A 7,622-nucleotide genomic window follows, 5' to 3' on the forward strand; every position below is an offset into this window, starting at 1 on the left:
AAGCACATGGACCAGGACATGGGAGCAGTCCCTGCAGCAACAACACTAATGGTAGAGGCTTAAAAAAAACACCAGAAAGCATGCCTCAATACCAACCAATGAAAGGCAGCATTAACCGTGGAAAATAGAGGCTAACAAAAGCCCTCACATTTATTTAGGGTTTTTTTAGAGTATTTCAAGCCGGTTCTGGTCACAGCCTAACCTCTCAACCATTAGTGCTGCTCCAGGGTCTGTCCCAAGCTAGGCCAACACACAATGCCACCAGAATCAGTTGATTTAAGTTAATTCCCAACTTTAACAACTACATGTTTCCACACAGTCTGTGTGTAACAGACCTCAGCTGATAACAAGGATCAGGGCCTATTTCTATCAAAGATGTTATTTGAGCAGATGAGTTTTTTCATTGACTTCGCTTTGTTTCCTCCCTTCTCTTTCCTTTCTCCCCCCAAAATATAAATGAACAGAATAATCTTCTGTGCAGTTACAAATATATATATTAGTTTTCTTTGCATATATGACCAGATCTTAAAACTGTTTCACCTCTTGCTTTGCAAGGAAGCTGTGGAGAGTGAGGACATTTGCCTTGGAGTTTCCATGAGCCTTTGAGTTTTCCAACATTCAGGCTGAATTTAGGAGGTCTGTTTGCACATGGACTTGTAGTGCTGGTCCCCGAGGTGGCATTGTACAGGAAGTGTATTACAACTCTCAAAAATAAGTTCTTGGTATGTTTGCAGGCTTTTGCCTTGGGAATTTGCACATTTTGTGGTGTTCATCACACCAGGGCCTTCCCTTTGCCAGTGAGAAGCATGCCACGCTGTCTAGGCTTTATCCTAGTTGTCAAGCTCAGCTATCTTTTCTGAGGGGCAAATAGATGTTTCATACATCTTTTCCTGGCTCACACACTAATGCTGTCCCAAAGGCACAGTTAAAAACACAAAATATTTATTGGAATTTAAAATGAGTTGTGGGCTGTTTCCTGTTTACAAGCTGTGAGTTCCCCATCCCACACTTGCTGATAACCAAAATCATAGCTATTCCATCTACAGCATGGTCAGCAAAGATGACACTGCTATCCCAGACAAGGAGAAGAGCTTCTTAATCCCTATTTTGGAAGTATTTTCTTCTAAAGAAGTTGCATGCATTTTGTCCATAAAAATGGCTGGTGTTGCAGAAGGCATCTGTGGTGAAGGAGGAGAACATATTCCACAGTTAAAATACTTGGAGAGACCATGCTGATTCTTTTTGTACCAAAAGTGTTTTTTAAGTGTCGATTACTGACTGGATTGCGTAAATTTGTATCGCAGTTCAAATCTTAATAACACACTAAACATCATAAACATCCATTAGCCATTTAAATGTGCAAGCTTTTAGAAATCAGAGATTATTTACTAGGGGTTTAGCTGAAATAAGCTTTAATTAGTGTTATATTCTGTTAATATGCAATAGCCATATTACTGTTGCCTAACAGCTCAACAGTTGTGAGACAAGCAGACAGACTTGTGCAGTCGTTTATTGTCCATCTTTCCAGTAGCCAGCTGGCTTTATCAGAGGTCTCCACGACCATGCATGTCATTTCTGTCACAAAATGCTTTCACTTGTCAGACAAAACCACTTTTCCCTTGATTTAAAGGCCAGATAACAGAGTCTCTTGTAACAATTCTGTGGAAGCAGATGAGCAGATCCAGGGCAGCAGGGACTGGTTCAGAAGTCTGGGAAATGGACAGCAGAAATTGGCAGTGCATTCGCCAACACCTCCTCCAACTACAGGTAAAAGGCAGGAAGTGGGATGTCCTCGTGCTCAAATATTTGCTGTGGTTTCTGTTGCTGATCTGATGACAGAGATTTTTTTTAACAGACAATGTGCCTTGGTTTTGCTGGGTCGTCATGAAAGACTTTCCTGACATAGTTGATTTAATAAGTAAAATAGAGCCTTCCCATTTAGGTATTTATCTGAACAGGAACTGCAGAGGCCAAGCATCATTCCCAGCATTTTATAAGCTGAAATAACATCCGTATGGTCCTGTTTCTTTTTTTGTCACAACTGAAGTTTTGCTAAACTAACAGGTATTACATGAAAACTATTTCAATGCTAATGAATTGCTCTCCTTAAAAGAAGAGGCTGAATTATCATGAGAGAACAAGGTTTATGAACAGAGGCCACTGTCAGAAATATAGAAAACTATTTGAGCATAATTTAAGACTTTTTGCATGTAATTTTCTGCATGATGAATCCTGACCATTTGTGCCTGGTCAAAACAAGTCAAAGGCAAAAGTCTCATGTGATAATGAACGGGAGATGATTACATCTGATTTGTTTAATACGTGGGCTACAAGCACACACAGTATGAAAATTATTAAAAGAGCAGTTCTCTCTCACCAAATCAACCTCCTTGAAGAAAAGAAAAGACCCCACTGCCAAGCAAACTGGTGAAACAGAGGAGACCTGTGAGATTTATCCCTCCTGACCTGTCATTACGAAGCCCCATCCCAGCACAGTGGCCTTGTTAACCAAAATGTCTTTGCTTTGTTGTTGGTTTTAGGGCAGGTTTGTTTCGCAAGTTGTTTGTTTTTAGATGCACATCTATCTCCTGGATTGTAACAAAGCTCTAAGACTGGAGGTGGTAAATGAAAACATTTTAAGATAAATCATATGAGGTTCGTCAGCCTCATTTTAGTATGACAGGTTTTGGATAGAACCAGGATGCAGGTTGCAGGTTTACACAAGTCTAATGTTTCACAAAGCTATTTAGACATTTGATTTATTTTTTTAAATCTAAAATGGGATTTGATTTCCCAACAAAAGAAGCAACTAAAGTTGTTGCTTATATTTAATATTCACTTACCCTGCCAACCCATCAATGTAAAATATGGAGGACTCAGTCATTCAGATTATTTCTATCCATATTTGAAAATTACTTTGCTCATTACTCTTTACTTACGAGTGAAAAATGTCAAGGTCAAAGTTTCCAGATGTTTGTGTGTCTTCCTGTATCAAAAAGACTAAGAACAGTTGAATGTAAGATGATGGTGCTTTAAACTTATCAATTATAGACTCATAGAATGGTGGGAAGGGACCTTTAGAGGCCATCTAGTCCAACCTCCTACAGTAAGCAGGGACATCTTCACTAGATCAGGTTGCTCAGAGCCCCATCAAGCCTGACCTTGAATGTCCACAGGCACTGGGCCTCCACTACATCTCTGGGCGACCTGTTCCAGTGATCTATGACCCTCATATTAAAGAACTTAACCCTTCTTAACCCAAAATATTTAGAATTACTCTAATAACCTATATTCTTTTTATGCTGGTGCTGTCAGTCACTATGGGTAGCTATATGACTGGCAGCAGCATCAAGAATTGTTGAATCAGCATTTTTTTAATGTAACAGTTCTCTCTCCCCTTCCTCCTCCCCCCTCATTATTAATGTCAGTATGTTTCATTTCTCCATTTTAATTAAAAAGTCCTTTAAAGAAAAACCGTGAGCACCAAGCGAGCACCTTTCTTGCAGTAACGAGGGGGAAAACAGTGCAGCCCAAAGCTTTTTTCTGAGGGGGAGCCCATGCTTCAGGGACAGGGAACTATTACCTTGAGAACAGTTTATGGGGATAAGCAGTTGCTTTCAAAACTCAAGTGGGCTTTTCTTTCCTAAACCACACACACACACACACACACACACACACACACTCCTCATCTGAATTATTTCTTCTTCCAGTGTAAGATTCGTTTCCTGTACATCTCTTTTTGTACTGGACACTGTATTACCAGATTTCGGCAGGATTTGGCAGGTTTATTTATGGTCCTTTAGTCTCTGAGAACTGCTAAAAAATCAGTTAGGCTTAGTATGACAGATTTTAAGGAAACAAATCACTGCTCAGTATCTTGAAGTAGGGAGAAATGTTGTTCCTGGGGTCTTTTTTTGCTCCTTCCTTCTTTTGATGCACATGGTACTTGCCATGATGTGTGACTGAAGGGATAACTGCTTCTGCCTATATGCACCTTTTCCCCCCTATTATCCTTGGAAATAGATGTGCTATACATTAATTCTCAATTGCTAATTAATTTTCATTTATTGATCCCCATGTTTCCAGTCCTTTGAACTGAATACTATTTGAATGTTTCCTGTTTCAAAGAAATAGTGTCTTTTCTTGCCCAGGCTTCTTAGTTCTTCCTACTTTTGCTCTGTTGGCTCAACGAAGTCTTTCTTTGTTGCCCCTTTTCCCTCAACCTCAGTTTCACGTTCGGTGTTTTATCTGTCTCACTGATATTCTCTTCTTGGGCGACTTCTATAAAATCTCTCCCTGTCATCACCACCATAACTGTGATTCATATCTTATTCATTAGCTGACTATTGCAACATTTCTTTTGGCCTTCATTCTTCCCCCTTCTCCAGCTAAAGCTGTATTTTACGCTGCATCTCAATTCCCTTTACTATTTATGTCAACTCTGTACCCCTCTCTGACGTATCCTCTCATGTCCCGGCCCTCCTTTCCTGTAATACCCTGTGCTCTCTCCACTATCCCGTAATAATCATGCAGAAAATCCTCCCTTTCCCTGAAGAGCCTGTGCATTAGCATGACATGTCAGAACACAGAAGCAAGAATGAATGGATGGTGGATCGTGTTTCTTAACAGAGTTATTAGCAACCTCTGCTTGGTTTTCTCTTAAACGTGTGCTGCTCCTCCATACCTCTGCAGCACGTATGAATTCCCATGCATGCCAAGGTTAGCTTACACTGTTACTGGCAAATTCTCCCAGCGTGCTTCCATCAGTACTTATTTATTCTTGTCTGGCTTTACTGTAGCCTTAATCTAAGCTTTAGCAGTATCTGAGCTCATGTTTTATGCAGATATCAAGAAGGAATTACCATGTAGATGTCAGCTCACCGTGATTTCATATCTTTGTAAATAATTCAGTCCGTGTGCAGAAATTAAAACTGAAGTTGGAACTTATGTTTGCCTCCCTACTACTAAGCATGTACACTTCAGACCAAGTTCTTAATGCATCAAAGCATGTTTATCTAGCAAGTAGATATAGTGATTTTAAAAGTTATGTTATTGCCAGAGCTCCCAAGGATAGTCAATGTTAATCAGGTGTGTGTGTATTTGTTTTGGTGCAAAGTCCAGTGGCTTTTGAAGGTGAGTTTAAAGCTAAGCTGGTTTGGTTTGGGGTTTTGTTTGTTTGTTTGTTTGTTTTAACTGAGGCAATTAAAGGCAAAGCACAGGTCGCCTGCTGCTTTCAGAGCCGTAGTGGCAAGCAAGTAGGATGCGCACCTGGCAGCACTGCTACTTCGTATCCACTCCCATGCTTTTTCCAGAGCTCATCTAATCACAGCTTTGCAGTCCTCCAAGATCCTTAATGCAAGCAATTTCTTTTCCTGTTCACTTGTACTACTGCAAATGCAGTTTTACAAAGTGCTGGAGATTCCTACCTCCCCATCCTGGAGAAAGGCCAAGTACAATCGTTTCGTACAATCAAGTTAAAATTTTGAGTTTGGGTTCTAGGGTGTGTAAATCTGAGACTTAGTCAAAGCAATTAGCTGAGTAACTATTCTGCTTAAATTGTTTTCCTACCCTGTTTCCAGGCCATGACTAACACTCACTGTGCTACACCCAGGCTTTTCCAGTATTCACAACTGATAAACCGAGCGTACACTCGAACTGCCTTGTATGAAGAACAGTCAGATATTTAATTTCTGGGCTCTTTGCTCAATCAATTGCCTGTCTACAAGTCTGACCTTTAAACAAAAGCAAGGCACATACACTCACGCTGTTGCTTTTCAGGTACCAGTTTTTCCTTCACGCCTTGTGCATGGTCTCACTCAAATATTTCTCAGTACTGTTTACACTGGTCAGCTTTGCTGTGTGAATATGAACTTCATAACTGAATCCGAGTTGGAATTTTTAAAGCAAGGCTACTTCTAAAATTGTGTAAAGTATTTGATAAAAGAGTTTGCAAACAAGACATTAAATAACAGCAAAAGTAAACAGGAGAGTGAGGTCAGATGAGTTTTGAAGACACGTGCAGATTTACTGACATATTAACAAGCTTGTTACTCACGAGAAATTGAAGGGAGGCTGGTCTCCAGCCAGTAGCAGAAGGGCCACAGTTTTCCGGTCCTGTGGCTTCAGAAACATCCCAACACCCAGTTCCACCTTTTTTGCCCTTCTGAGGTACTTCACTCCCTCTCAATTTTCCTGGCTCCAGCTCTTTGCAGGGCCTTGCTGTGAACCAGGTCAGGTGACCTGGTCAGCTGAAATATAATAAAAGCAGTGAGAAATAAAAAGTATTTCCTGACCTAATTCACGGCACAGCTCCCCACTTCCCAGAGCAAGCATCGTGCAGCGATGAGGGAGTGCTGCCTGAATTCCCCCCACCTGCATCACCTCTGAAACCAGCCTGGCATCAAACCACAGTCAAGCCTGACTGAAGAAACAGAGAAGATGACTGTGGGGAGTGATCCAAGGAATAAGGAGAGCGTAGGGCTTATTTTAGTTGGAAGGTGACTATGTGGAATCCTGGAAAAGGAGGTGATTTTTCGACTGGATTACAAGGAGTGAAACCAGGAGATGTCTATAAGGACTGTAGCTCAGGCAAGCCCTAGTTGTTTGGACATCAGGAATGTAAGCAGCAGCAGGAGCCCTAACACCGAAAGCTTTCTGAGCTTGGAGAACTGGGAAAGGACATCATTTCAGCAACATGAAAAGCCTCAACCACTAACCCCATATTTATCCAAAACCTAAAGAATGATTTTAAATAAGAAGAGGTTACGGAGCTGTGTTTAGCTGGAAGATCTGTGTGGGAGAGGGGTGGATACCTTTGGACTTTGTTAATAATTAAGTGGAGGAGTGTGTTAAAGCCTATGGAATGGATAGCATGGTAGTAAAAATACCGTGACTCACTGAAGTTGGAGGTTAGCAAACAGGCAGAAGTAAACAAGATTGCACATGACAGATCCTTGCGCAGTTAGACCTGTCTCTCTTCAGTGAAACTGTGCCTGAAATGCTTCATTCATTTCTGGAAACCCCACGGAAACAGTTTGATAGTGAACCTGCAAGAAATAAAAATTGCTGCGTTCAGAGCTGAAAGCAAATCCTGTATGTTTTCCAAAGTTTTCCTATAATATTTGCAATATCCAGCGTATTTTCTAAGTATTTCTTCCTCTCATCATAATCCCTAAGCTAATGTCTTGCCAATTAATAACAAAACACAAAGAAACCATCTTTTCTCAGACCATTCACTCACTCTTAGTGCAGTGAGAGCCAGAATAAGAATTTGGATATATGGCTAGAAAAAAAAGGATCAGCAAGGAATTCTACAAGTAGCAGCTGGCCTTTGAAATCTGCTTTTCTGTGTACCAGTGTCACCCGATGTTTAATTTTAGTTATTTTAAAGGGCTTCCCCCCCCCTTTTTAATTATCGTTAATTTTGTGTATTTTCATTCCCTTCTTTTCTCCTTTTTTACCTCCTGTTTATGGCTTGAGGTAACACTCAGCCTGCTGCTACATTTGGGTCTAGAAACTGGCTGACCAAATTCGTAATGTTTGAAAGGGAAGTGGGAGCTACTCAAAAGCTGGTCTCCTGCCAGCTGCCCACCTCTCAGGGCTGGCGTACCTTTTTTGTCAAA

General features: G+C 40.8%; 1 long non-coding RNA gene across 1 annotated transcript; it reads right to left on the reverse strand.

Annotated features, from left to right (window-relative positions):
- Positions 1–920: 920 nt before the first annotated feature.
- On the reverse strand, positions 921–7,002 carry LOC311204974. The gene is made up of 4 exons (XR_014618128.1): positions 6,898–7,002; positions 6,056–6,248; positions 2,940–3,000; positions 921–1,178 (listed from the first exon to the last, which is right to left on the reverse strand). It is a non-coding gene; the product is annotated as an uncharacterized lncRNA (long non-coding RNA).
- Positions 7,003–7,622: the final 620 nt, after the last annotated feature.

The sequence above is a fragment of the Gallinula chloropus genome (assembly GCF_964237585.1).
Source record: "Gallinula chloropus genome assembly, chromosome: 1".
NCBI lineage: Eukaryota > Metazoa > Chordata > Aves > Gruiformes > Rallidae > Gallinula > Gallinula chloropus.